This window comes from Rhineura floridana, chromosome 4 (assembly GCF_030035675.1).
Source record: "Rhineura floridana isolate rRhiFlo1 chromosome 4, rRhiFlo1.hap2, whole genome shotgun sequence".
Classification (NCBI taxonomy): domain Eukaryota; kingdom Metazoa; phylum Chordata; class Lepidosauria; order Squamata; family Rhineuridae; genus Rhineura; species Rhineura floridana.
Genome location: NC_084483.1, coordinates 71,654,412 through 71,668,786, shown reverse-complemented (window position 1 = coordinate 71,668,786; position 14,375 = coordinate 71,654,412). Strand labels below are relative to the sequence as shown.

Below are 14,375 nucleotides of genomic sequence, written 5' to 3'. Positions count from 1 at the left end.
AATATCAGCTCTCCACAGATGTATTTCCCAACATGAAGGGGTGGGACTGTTCAGTTTTTGTGTTACATTGCTGCAATTGCAATTTGTGTTATCATGTTAATGTTTCTATTGTGTCTCTTAGCCACTCTGAACATCCAAGTTGGATGGAAGAGCAGAGCAAGAACTGATTCCATAAATTCTAACAGGAAATTGACCTCCATGTTTTCATATGACAAAACTCGATGTGACATGGGAGGTCTCTGTATGAGATATGAAGGGTGTGTGTTAAGTGTTAATAGCAGGTATTGAGAAATGATGATCTAATCTTTACACACACACACACACACACAGAGAGAGAGAGAGATCTATTCAACCCTCTTCCCCTCAAAGCTGTTATATGGCACATGGGGCAAAATATATAGGTATATGGATATCTTTATGTTTTATCCTGTGGAGTAAAACAGCAGCTTGGAGGAGGGGGTGTTAATTTGGGAAATGACATAAGTAAAAAAGTTAGTGAAATGGTCCAAATCTGATTGCTCTACCCTACCACCACCACCCTGCAGTTGCTACTAACACTTCTTTAAAACTGTAGAAATCCTCTACAGAGATCTCTCACATCTAGATCTACCCTTAGCTAACATGCACTGATCAACAGTACACTATACACATGCTTCCATTTAACAAGCCAAGCAAACAGCACCAAGGCCAAAACTTGCTTTCCTGTTAGATTATACTGACAACAGAGTGGGTCCATCCTCCTAAAAGGTCCTGATGCCAAATCCCATTGCCACAGATGCAGCTGTTCCATGCTGCTCCCTTTATTCTGGGCTTTGCAATTGAAAAGGCTACATGCCACCACCAGATTTATGATACATGCCACCACCAGATTTATGATATGGCCATACCATTCCAAAACTATTGCCAAACTGAAGCAATATTTTTCTTAGTTTAGTTTGCCCCATTTTCCCTAGAAATGCTGGGGAAAATCTGGAAAAAATAACAATTGCTATCACTTTGAGAAATTCCCAGACTTGCAAGCAGAGTAGGTTGTGCTGGAGCAGCCCTCCACTTTATGAAAGTTAAAAATAATGTATTGTGACCTGAAGAAGAGTATAATACAGCCCCTCACTTTAGAGTAAGCCCCCCTGAACTCAGTTAGATTTACTTCTGAGTAAATGTTCTAGGATTGTTCTGCCAAACGTGTTTAACTTTGGCTGGGTCCTGGCCCTTTTTTATTAATAATGTCAGAGCTAGAAAGAGCATATCATGACTCATATTTCTATTTCAACATTTTTTAAATATTAGAAAATATAGGACATGATCATGCAAAACTAAGAATCTTCTTTGGGATAGATTTAAGACTTGTTCTTAAATCTATCCCATTAAATTCAATGGGACTTTGAAAATAACCACCATTGGCAGAAATATGCCCAGTGTTGTTTATTGTGAGAATAGCTGCTGCACTAAAAATCATGTGCCATTATAGAGCCTTAGTCATACCCAGCCTTAGTCATGCTTAAAATCATAACTCCTTGAAATCAATGGGACATGTTATGGTGAAATCAATACTGTTGATTTCATTGAGTCCATAGTAACCATGACTCATGTCTGGATCGAACCCATAATGAAGTGCTATGGCTGCATTGTTATTTTGCAAAGTCATTTTTCAGAAGGGAAGAATTCAGCATTACCAGATCCCTCACAAGATGTACTATATGTTCATCTAGCTATATATGTGCTCACCTTTTCATTGTTTTGTTACATGCATAGGGCATTTTACATTCCCCTCATAGACTACCAAAGCTATTAAAAAAGGAAATTGAAAATGGCTAGCATACCAAATTGTAAAATACTGAATAGGTCAAAGTCATAGAGTTTACTATATTCTTATATATGCAAAAGTGTTACAAAAGTTATGATGCCAACTTTTTTTTCCTAATAATTTTAATACATCTACAAAATATCACATTACAAGACCTTTTCAGTGAAATTAGTCAGCTCAAAGAGTAGAATGGGATTGTCTTCAAATATAATCCATGCTGGCTACAAGATTTTCATTACTGTTTAAATTGCACAATCTTGTACTAGTGATTTTAGGATTACATGTGCAAAATGAGGAAACAGCTGTTAAAAAGAATGGTTATCATAAAAACTATTTTTCCATAAGAACTGCCGAAGAACTGTCAATTAACAAAGACAGAACGCTCTCTTTTGTACTTCTGATGCGTATACCACTACTCGCTTTAATTATAAAGACATAATAAAGTTGTGAACAACTTGGTAATAAATTTGAAGGTGACATCACTCTATTGTGCAAGCCACTGAGGAGTAACTCATCTTGTTTTGTAAAATATGCCATCTGCGTGGGAGTTGATCTCGGAGAGAGGCAAAGCTCTAAACTAGTTGACCAGACAGCATTCATCACTTTGACTTTGTTAGAAAGGATAGCACCTGAGAAGTCCTGAGATATATGGGAGGTGCAAAGAGCATAATAGGCTCCTACCAGGGCTGCAAACCAGTAAAACGAAACAAACTTTATTGAAGAAGATGAGGAAGGAAGCATAGCAAGAAATTTGGGAATTATGCAAGGTAAGCCAGAAGTAGCCAATGTGATCCCATCCAAATGTTATGAGACTACACCTCCCATCAGCTTCAGCCAGCATGGCCAGTGGTCAAAGATTATGGGAGCTGGAGTTCAGAAACATCTGGAATGCACTGCATTGGATGCCTCTGGCGTTGGCTGCCTCTGGCATAGGCATACGGCATTATTCAGAGAACGTCAGAAACAAAAATTAGGTAAACAAATCTAATAAAACAGTCAAGTAAATTATATTCAGAGTAAATGCAGTGAAGCTCTACTATATTACACTACCTTGTCCACTGATTTCAATGGGTCTACCCTGAAAAACCTAAGGTAGGAAGATCTAACAAAAGCCAAAGTACATTTTTCACCAGATTGTTTCCAATCTATGTTTCAGCTTCACATGTGTTCATTCACAAGTCCATTCCATCCTGCTCCACATTAATCTGTATAAAAAGATTAGAAAAATCTGCCTGAAAATTCATATTTAAATGCTTATTGTATCACAATATAGAGACAAATATATAAATTATATTTTGTCTCAATGTATGCATTTCTGAACACATTTTATTCTGAAATACATATTTGCAAATGCATTTTTATATGTTTTCGGAGCCACGAACTGTATCACAAAATTCAGAGGTGTGTAAAATCCAGATACACACATTAATTTGGGAGGTGCAGATCAAGTCACTTTGCAATGGAATTCAGAGAAATCAAAATGTGGGCACCACTATGTCATATACCCAAAGTATCGTCTTACCAAAATAGCTTATATAGTGAGAGTTGATTTGGTTATAATGATTCTCCATTTTCAAAATTGATTGTACAGCCAAGAGAACTTTGCTCAGATACAAGGCATCACAGCTGTTTCATTATAATTTCATTTTTATATTTGCTCTTCTTTCTTGATCCAATTAAAAATAAAAGCAAGAGCAACTCTTTCCAGTTTTGTGAAGAATAGGCCCCTGATGAGAAGATATACCAAAATAAAAGGTTCTTTCTTTTCTTTTTGAGCCAATTGCAAAGCTAATATTTATATGAGCGGTTAATGGGAAAGCCCTTATGGCTACATAGCAGCACCACACAGATTATTGGAGCACATTAAAATAATAACAATCTTCATTTGTGTCTTTTAAAATAATTTCTTCTCATATTATTATTATTATTATTCAAAGCATCCAATTTGGGAAATGTTTATATATTCTCATATGACTAATACAAGATTAGCACAAAAATAGTAAATATCATTTAAAATCTATACTCATGAGTTTCTCCAGATTAGCTGCCAATGCAGCTAATCATGGGAAACTATTATTTGTTTTCGATAAGCCAGCCAAATACTATACTAAGTGCTTGGATTTTGATTGGTTCATCGGAGGTGAACATTAGCACTTTCTGGACCTCAATCTTCATATTCTCTTTAGAATATGAAATTGGGAAAGGAATGTTGCAGAATATTGAGCATGCTGTGTGATTTAAGAAGATGAAAAGCTTGTGACTATTTGGGTGTACTGTTTATTTCTTCAGCTTCCATAAGCTTTCCTGTTAAATCCATTTCCCTTTAGATATAAAGCAAAAGACCTGATGAGTGATCTGAATGGGTTCTATTCAGTTTCAAGACAACAATATATGTAATGTAATACCTTGATACATTCAATAACCATGGAAGGGAAGTAGCGTCTTGCTAAATCGGCCATCTAATCCACTGCCCCATGTGCACATCTCTATCTTAGGCCACACCTGCACCTGACATTTAAAGCAGAGGTATATCACTTTAACAGCCATGGCTTCCCCCAAAGAATCCTGGGAGGTGTAGTTTGCTAAGTGTGCTGAGAATTGTTAGGACATCCCTATTCTCCTCACAGAGCTACAGTTCTCTGAGTGGTTCTGAGGGAACTCTGGGAATTGTTGCTCTGTGAGGGGAGTAGGGGTCTCCTAACAACTCTCAGCACCCTTCACTAACTACTTCCCAGCACTCTTTGGGGGAAGCTATGTCTTTAGTGGTATGATACAACTTTAAATATAAGGGCATGGAGATGTGACCTTAGACTCAGTATATATGCAACCTCATTGAGCCTTTTTTTTCTATGGCTTTCTTGTTTATTATTTCCCCCCTCCCCCACCCAACCAACCCCTTGCATAACATCTTGCCTGATATTCTGCAGAAGACAAAAGTTTGCCACATTTTATGACTTCTTTTTTGTTTGTCCAAATAAAGATATTATCTGACTGTGGACTTTGGAAGGTTTTTTTTAATGTTAATTTACATTCTGAAAGATTTGTTCATCTTTCATAAAACAAGAAAGCACGAGCCCAGGAGAAGATATATGCAGGATGCATACACCTTTCCAATTCACATACCCCCATTTCATAAACAGGTTAAAAATCATAGCCAAGCTTTATAGAAAACTAAAGAGAGGGTAGAATATATCTGGTAAATAGCTGACATACCCTTTCAAGTCTACAGTTCAAAATTATGCTAATAAAACTCAGGATCTTGCTAATTAATTTTACAAATGATTAGATATATTTGCTGCTGAAAGATTTAAAATCACTTATTGAATCCTAACGAAAGCACTAGCAATATGTGTATGCCTCTTGAGAGCTCACTGAGCATGGCACACATTAAAAATATAATTGGTTTTAAAGCATGTTAAATTAAATTTTTGCCATGATTTATGCTGTCTGTTTTCTATTCACCTTTAACGTTGTTGTTTCCTCCCTCCTTTGCACTATGTATCAATAAGTTATTTGGAAGAGGCACCAATAGGGCCATCTCTATTGTACCAACATACTTTGACCAAATTCTGAGCACCTGAAGCCACAGTGCAGCAAATGCCCATTTTTAATGCAACACTTTAGCTGGCCAATCTCAACTGATAGAAATAGTGCTGAGATAGGGATGATTCAACCCTGCACATCACCACTTAATGTTTTAATCCGATACAAATGTAGCTACCTCTGAAGTCCAATCTACATATTGAGCAGGGGGAAAAGGACTGGGAACTCCATTCACAGCTTCTCAATTGCAAAGTCACAAGGGGAGATAATTTGCAGGGAAGAATCAGCAACCCTTCCTCCTGGCTGGCCCATCCCTCCTGAAACTCACTCCCAATTGCTAGGGTGGAATGCAATTGCTCCATTCCACATATGGAAGGGTTTTGATCCAGAGGATGCTGGAGGGCCAAAGAAGAGAAGTGATTTCCTGATTCCCCTCCTCTCTCCTGCAGTCCCTCCCATTTCCCCAAAAAACTGTTCTGGAGGGTCATGGGACACATCAGAACAAGCTGCAGGGGGGGGGGAATCAACAAAAATTGCCTGCTCCTCCTCTTGTTAGGAGAGGCCTCTGCTAAATAAAAGATTCTTCTTTGAATGGAGGGACTTCTATTCACATAGGGGTACAATAAGATATACCCTTTTTCTTTCAACTCACAGATACCACAGAAGTTCTGTGTGATTCATGGAATATAGAGTGAGGTCAGGATACCTCATCCAGGTTTATGGAAAGCAAACTAATATCAACTTTCTATGGGAACTTTCCATACAATGATTCTTTCAGCTGCTGTGATTGCCATTGTGGTCAACACTCATACTTCAACTCATACTGCAAGATCAAACAAGTTTACAATACCATCCTATGCATGTCTGCTCAAAGGTATATAACATTGAGCTTCATGGGGGTTACTCCTAGATAAGTGGGTAAAGATTAGCCTCAATATACATAATAAACAAGCTGTGCTACTCACAAAACATTTGGGATGAGGAGGTTTCATGCCCCACAGCTTAAAAATTTTTTGCTATTACAAATATGCTTTCTATTTTCTTCCTTCTAGGGCTAGTTTCTCAAGTGGTAGGGGACTAGAAATTATCCAGGTGAATACCTGTTAACACTCCCTAAGTCAAACCTATACAACTTGCGACCTACCAAGCTGAATATAATGCCCCTTCCATGTATCATGCCATGCCAGGGGCAAGCAACAGTCAACCCTTCTGTTGTTGTTGTTTCCATTCCAAGACAGGCAGCAAAAGAGCTCTTCCTTGGCTACCATATACAGCTGGAGAGCGACAAATTATGTTCGCCAAATTTGACTTCCAGAGATGGAGAAATAAATGGCCTTGGAGTGGAAGAGCCAGGCAAGTGCAGGAGACATCAAAGTCATGGGAAACTACACCTAGGGATGGATGGATCACTGTTTTCAATCTGCGTCACTTTCGCATGAGTTCACCACTCCATCCTTTTGCCACATTAATCTGTGATTTCTGCACTAAAATTCACAGGTAGGTGCCCATTTCAATGTGTATTTGTTAAAAAAAAATCAAAACACACATTTCTCAATGTATATTCTCTTCAAATGCATGTTGGGAAGATATTTTTATATGCCTTCTGAGCAAAGTACCGCACTCTGACAATCAAAAAAGTTTGATATTTAATGGAAAGCCAAGTCCCAATCCACACATTAACCTGGGAAGTGCGAATTAAGCTGGTTCATATTGAAATTCACAAGGATTGAATTCCTCAAGCATCCCTAGCTATAACCACCTGCCCCAGCAATGACCACAAGCATAGGAATATAGGAAGCTGCTTCATACCAAATCAGATCATCGGTCTGTCTACCTCAATATTGTCAATGTTGACAGGCAGTGGCTCTCCAGAGTTTCTGTCAGAATTCTCTCCCAACCTTACCTGGAGATTGCAGGGATCGAACTGGGACCTTTTGCATGCAGAACATGTAATCTACCATTGAGCTACGGCCCTTCAATAAAATTTATGAACCTGGCCCAAAGTCTCCCTCTTCCATGAGCCTGGGACAGGTCGTTCTATGGGGAAAGGTACATGATTGATGGTAAATGCACACTGGTTAAGGATGTACCCTATGGTCGCTTCAGTGGAGCATGCCTGACAGGTTACCACTGCCATTGTGTTCGGCAAACATATGCTCCACTCATAAAATAATCCAGAGGTTAAATTTGCAGGACAAAAAAATGTCCCTGAGGGCAACAAGCAGCCTGTTTACTTCAGGATTAGGCTGTTGACATCATTGTGAAATATTTGCATCCCTATAATTGTGTATGAATTGCTTGATGTGCATTCAGGTCTTTGTATTTGCATAACATGCAGATTCATAATTAAAAGGAAATTAATATCTGATTGGTTTTAAAATGGAAATTAATATATGATGAATTTGCTTTTCACCACTGTCTAAAGAATTTTCAGACATCCAACAGCTAAGAGAGAGAAATGCTGCTGCACCAGGTTGCTACTGATTATAAATAAGAGGATCTTGTGGGATTTTTCTGTGCAGATACACAGTAAACCAAAAGTTCAAAGGTTTCGTTAATAAATTGGTTGGCAAGCAATATCAATCCTACCCTGGAATGACCTGGCACATAATTGTTTGCATACTGTAGCAGCAGAAGCAACAAGATGGTTAATCTGTGTGCTTATTTCAAACTTTTTGTGGACCTCAAAGGTCAATGTGATTTATTAACACCTACTGAAGGTTATTTAAAATGTGGAACAAAGGTGATGGGAAAGTGCTACCTCACATGCAATTGTATGACCAGAATTTTATCATTCTTGTCTTCAGTTAGATACCAAAGAAGGGAAGAAAGATGTCAAATAGCACTGTTTGTCTTCTTTGGGCTACAATTAATGTTCTATTTTTCATAGATGTGCAAACCTATGCTCTCTTCACAAGTTGTCCTCTACGCATAGGGCTCAATGCATGGAGGGAAAGCATGACTAGGTTGAGTTTAGAGACTCTGCTGCTCATTTTGCTGAGTGGGACCCTTGACATCTGCCTCAAAGTTCTACTGTCAGTAGACCCCTGGCTATGCTGAGAGGCAGTGGTTTATCAATGGAGAATCATTGAGCTTCATAATTGACTTTGAAAACCAATCATTTTTCTGTACCATACTGACCCCTGGAATTTTCACTATGGATCCTTATTTGTTCCTATACTTATTGCTTCTTTGATCTCTTTGTTGAACATCACTGGCAAATGATGCTCACCCCTCTCAGCCATGAACCTGAGAGCTTATTGCTCTGAGGCAGGCAGGGAAATCCCATTTCCCTATTCAACAGGAATCTCTATTGTCCTGCCAATACAGTCAAAACACTGTTGTTATTTCTGCTGCCAGTAATAAATGGTTCAGTGTGTGGCTATATTGAACAGTATTGATTTTTCCCATTTTGATGGCACCACTAGCAGAATACCATACAGTGTAACAACTCCAGTGTCCAAAAGTTTAATGTGTGTATATATAGCATGAGTGAGAATCACCAAGAGACAATCGTATCTGTTTTTGAAAGTTCCATGATTATGAGAGAATTCCATCTTACCCACATCCAAACAGCTCTTTCAGCAGAAGCTGATTCAAATGTAGTGGAGGGTGATTAATAGAAAGCAAATTGAAGAGTCATTAATCAACCTGCATTGTAAAGTGGGGTAGAGTGGAAGGAAAAGAGGGCACGGGAAATTCTAAGCTCCTTGAGTTTGGCAATGGGTGAAATAAAAGGCAGACCAAGGGCTAAAAAGTTCATGAATATGTTCCAATTAATCTGTATGCGTGCACCGCAATGCTCTTTAGTTTGGTTCATTTAAATGTGAAAATCCCTTCCTCGTTGATGTCAGCTAGTTAGGCAAGATGGTGCATTACCGTTATGATCACTGCAGTGCACATAATTTAGATTTATCTCTTTAGGGATTCAGCTCCACCCCCTGCTAGCTAATATGCTCACCATGTTTAATGATGCAAAAAATTTCCCTGAGTACAGGTTATTTATCTTTATCAGGGCCTGCTTTTGGCTGGCTGTCAGTTATCTGCAAGAATATTTGTTCCTAAATGGTTTGTGCTCATCCATATTCCACTGCAATCCAGAGGCCCATATTATCACTAATATTTGCAGTAAAAGTGTTTCAGATCTTTTGATACACTTTAGTAATACTGATTTATGAGCCTGCAGTAGCTCCCTTTCTGATTCAAGGATATGAACCTTCTTGTCAGAAAATGACAAGAAAAAAATATTAATCACAGCAGAACAACAGATGTTGAGGTTTCTTCCAGCAAACTCCTCTGATGCCTGTAGGGTTACATGCATGTAAACATGCTTGGAACAGAAATGTAGAAAGAGAAAGGGGGAATCCCTAATTATTTCTGGAGATGTTTCCACCTTCCTGAAAAAGAGACATTACACATCTGAGATATTTATCTACAAAAACAGGTCAGCAGTTTTCCCACGTGCAGAATTCTCAAGTTGGTTGTTTCCCATTCAAAGCATTTGACTGGCTTGGGGACTGGGCTGTCAATCAAAAGACTGATCTATTGCACATCCTTCTCCTATCTAACAAATGGATTTAACTGCTCAAAATCTTATGCAACTGTTTCCATGGGCACTATCCTGTATGAAACAAAGGGGAAGACTGACTTGAGAGTGAATTGGTTTCAGATGGAACAAATAACACACTTCTTATTAGACTCCAATGTTCGTATACAAGCTACTGGATCTCTTACAAGAGTGGGAAAGGAATTGTTTCAGAACTGTACAAAGAGCTAATATAGTATAATACCAGCGTACTTACTGGATTACAGACACTGTGGGAAACGGATATGAACATTCAACTGGATGACACAATGGCAGAATATATGGACATGGAAACTATTAAAATCAATCTCAGCTCACACCAGGGAAATCTCATTGAAAATTTGTCACAGATGGTATAGGGCCCCAAAGCAACTTTCAAACATAATTCCGAGCTCCCCTCCAACTTGCTGGAGAGGGTGTGGAAGCCAAGGTTCCTATTTCCACCTTTGCCCCAAGGTCTACCCTTTTTGGCTAATAGTTTTTGAAGAAATCTCTAAAATTGTTAAATTTCACATCAACACAGTTCCCCAACTGGCCAACTGATTTTTTACAGTTGTAATGTAGATATACCGTTTAAAGATTTAATAGTCTATTTATTGTTTGCAGCAAGGTTGTCAATTGTTCAAAAATGGAAATATTTAGATTGGATCTCTCATTATGGTATAAAAGTATTTGGTTTATTGCTCTTCTAGAAAAAAAACATACTTTAGCTAAGCTCAATTCAGGGATACGCCAAGCCTGACACATTTAGCACTTTCTGCTGGGATTTTATTTCATATGTTTTCACACATCAGTTACAACAGCAACTTCTATCAATATCTCAGGACATTTTGAACTCTTACCTGGCTCTGGTTTTGGTTCTCTTTAATTATGGTGACTTGTCCATCCTTTGTGAAGATTCTAAGAAATTTTTTCTTGGTTCTTGGGTATACATTGTATTCTTGTTACCTATCGAAAACTTTAATTAAAATGGCATTAAAAGGGGGGATATTATTGCAGAAAACAGTATGTGAGTTTTTTCCCTTTTTTTAAAAAAAAACAGAGTACAGAATATTGGACTTGGTGTTGTGCAAACTAAAGACATTTTTTCTGTCTGAGGTAGAGCCCAAATTGTGTCCCCACCATCTCTAGGGACAGTACTTTAAAAAATCATGCTGCACCCTTCAGACACCAGTCTTGCCTTTATCTGTCCCCTCATAGTGCCAGCTAAATTGTAACCGGCTGCAGTGGTTCCCATCCTGGGGGCCATGATCCCCTAGGGGGGCCGTGAACAGTAAAGAATGAATTATTTATTATTATTTTTAAAAAAGTCTTCACTACCTGGATGCTGTCCGCTTCCCACTGCTGCTGCAGATGACACCTTTATAACCCGCCTTTCCTCCAAGTTGCTCAAGGTGGTGCACATGGTTTTCCCCCTTCCATTTTATTCTTATACTAACCCTGTGGGATAGGTCAGGCTGAGAGACTGTGTCTAGCTCAAGGTCACCCAGTGGGCTTCATGGCTTGGTGGGGATTTGAACCTGGATCTTAGACTGGTGTTGGGAGACAGGACTGTACATCTTCAGACCATCGGGAGGGAGATCCCAATTTGACTGGACCTTTGCATTAAGAAAAAAAAGGAACACCTCCCTTTCTGCAGGGAGCTTTTTATGGAAAGGGATATTTGGAGATGTGATTTTGCCACGCACCATTTTTTCAATTAACAGAGACTAAAATTACAATTAGTGGAGGGGGGGGTCACAAACGCTTTTGAGCTTACAAAGCGGGTCCTGTACTCATAAAGGTTGGAAACCACTGCCCTACTGCATTGTAGGAAACCTGGGTTCAACTCACTTGTAGAACTTCTATAGTGACTTTGGACCAGTAACTATCTCTCAGTCCAGCCTACCCCACAGGGATGTCATGAGAACAAAATGTAATGATTCTCAGGTCCTTGAAGGCATAGTTTAAAAATGATATGAAAACAATCACTTACTGTCACCTTTGATTCCCTGTAAGCTAGTCAGCAGCACAGAATAAAACTGCAATTAATCTGTTTTAAATTATGTTAGCACTAGGCAGTCAAGTTACACACACACTGCTGTGGCCTTATGAAGAGACTTAGTTAAATATGAAGTTCAGGTGTTAACCATTCAATTTGGAGTGAACCTGCAGCTGGTGCTGGTGATGCACCTGTGAAAACATTTTTCTGACTCAGAGAGTAATCTCTCAACCAAGGTGAATGAGCACACAGCCCACTGAAAGTTAAGTATGCCTGAGGGCCACTTCTTATAAGATGGAGTGCACTTAAGCACAGGTATCTGAACACAGAATGCAGGTTTTTCCCTTCAGTTGCACATTGTGCAAGTGTGTGTTTGAATTACCCCATCCCCTGCAAAATACAAGGTCACAGCGATTAGGAAAGAATTGGGCTCCTGCTGTTGTGGTGCTTGAGACAACTAAGAATAGTATTTAGGCTTGTTAAAAATAAAACATGAAATCTGGTGCATTTGCGTTCTAGCTGTAAACGTGTTAAACCTACCTGTGTGGCCATCACCATGGCAACAAAGTCACAACTTGTTTGGCCACTTCTCTAAGGCTCTGTGTTTATGTGGGTCTCTAAGGTAAGCAAATGCAGTGATAGCTAAAGACGGACCTGATAGTTAAAAAAATTGTCCCACCCCCTGCATACCCAACCAATCACTGAGTTCTGCAGGAGAGGGTATCCTGCAGATACCATCCTATCAGGAGGTCCATTCCACATGATATCAGAATCAGGCCTTTAGTGTGGCAGTACTTACCCTTTGGAATTCCCTCCCGTTATATATCAGACAGGCACCTTCTCTATTGTCTTTTTGGTATCTGGTAAAGGCATTCTTTATCGCAGTTGACCTCTATCTTGGATTTGAACTGATTTTTATGTATGTATGCCCTGTTGTTGTTTTAAACTATATACAGTACCTTTTTGATTAAAAAATGAGGTGCCAGTACTCATATCTTTTATCAGGTCCCATGGGTGCCAGCACAAAGAGGTACCAGTACTCTTTACCAGCGAGTACTGTCACCCCAAAAAAGCCCTGTATATATAGTTTTTAAAGTTGTTTTTATGTATGCAAATGCTTTAACTGTATTTATATATGTAACTTTTTATATTTGTTTTTATTACATTGTAAATTGTTTTGGGATGCCTCATGGGAAGTGATTCATCATCATCATCATCATCATCAACCATGTAACAATCTCTACATCTGCAGTGGTAAGGCTGAGGGGATTTGTCTAGGTCACAGCAGATACAGTGGCAGGGTACAGTGCCAAATACTAGAGTGCAATATGTGCCCTCAGAGCAGTAGTGGGAAATCAACACCCTAAATGTTGTTAGACTCCCAGCACATATTGGCTCCATATAACATGGCCAATGGTGACTAGAGGACCACAGGTTTCCCTACCACTTCTGTAGAGTAAAGTACCAATTTCTGGAAAAGGTGCTACGGGAAACTCGAAGATCCTCCTGCATTTAGAGATGATTATGATAATTGTGAGCATTTATGTACCATCATGCAGTCATCAAAGCTCTTTACATATGTCAACCAAACAACCCTTATAATAACAGTAGATCAGTTCTATATTGCTGATGGAAGACAGTGAGATAAGGGCTTTCCCAATGCCACCTGGGAGGGAGGATTGCTTGAGGCAAGATTTAAAACTAGGACTCCGAGATCATAGACTCATGCTCTTATGGAACAATGCTATACTTGTTGACTTGGAAGCAAGTCCCACTATAGCCTGGTTCACATACTGCTTGCATGGACGGAACACGTGTTGAAGCAGGAATGGGGTTGTGTGTCCCAGGGTTAGCCCCACTTCCCAACAGCCACATTTTGAGTGTGGATCTCTGGAAAAGAATCTCCATGAGTGAGCAGCTGATTGCCTGTAGAAGTTCCATGAGACTTGGATCTAACAAGTATCTTCAGGTGTGCAGACATTGCTGCTTATGTTAAAAAAGGTGTGTGTGGGTCAACTTAGTTCTATCATACCCACTCAAGCCTTCCACAGTGCCCAAGCCATTATCTGCATGATTACAGCATGAACTTACAAAATAATAACTGTCCTCTTTTTAAAAAAAATCATAAATAAGGTTAGAGTTTAATTTTAAATATATTGTTTGCTTGTGATCTATGTACTTAGACCTATTATTTATACTATATTAGCTGTTTGCTAGATTATGTAGGTTTTTTTAAAAAAATGTGTGTGAGGAAGCAATTTTGCATTTGCATGCAGGAAAAACATCTATTTGCATTAGAATACTGCTATTATCCTTTCTTCTTAATACAGCGCTATCTATAGTTCTCAACTCAGATCAAGGCCCCTTTGTGCTCAGCATTACAGAGACTCACAGCATTAAGCAGTCCCAGGGTTTAGGCACTAACAATTAATTAAAGATAGGGAGAAGCTGTGAAAAAAGAG

The 14,375-nt window shown here is 39.0% G+C and overlaps 1 long non-coding RNA gene across 1 annotated transcript; it reads right to left on the bottom strand.

The window, feature by feature from the left end:
• Nucleotides 1-1,909: 1,909 nt before the first annotated feature.
• LOC133383182 (uncharacterized) lies at nucleotides 1,910-12,027 on the bottom strand. Its single transcript, XR_009762200.1, has 3 exons — nucleotides 11,908-12,027; nucleotides 10,775-10,890; nucleotides 1,910-3,009 (listed from the first exon to the last, which is right to left on the bottom strand). It is a non-coding gene; the product is annotated as an uncharacterized LOC133383182 (long non-coding RNA).
• Between the last annotated feature and the right edge of the window lie 2,348 nt (nucleotides 12,028-14,375).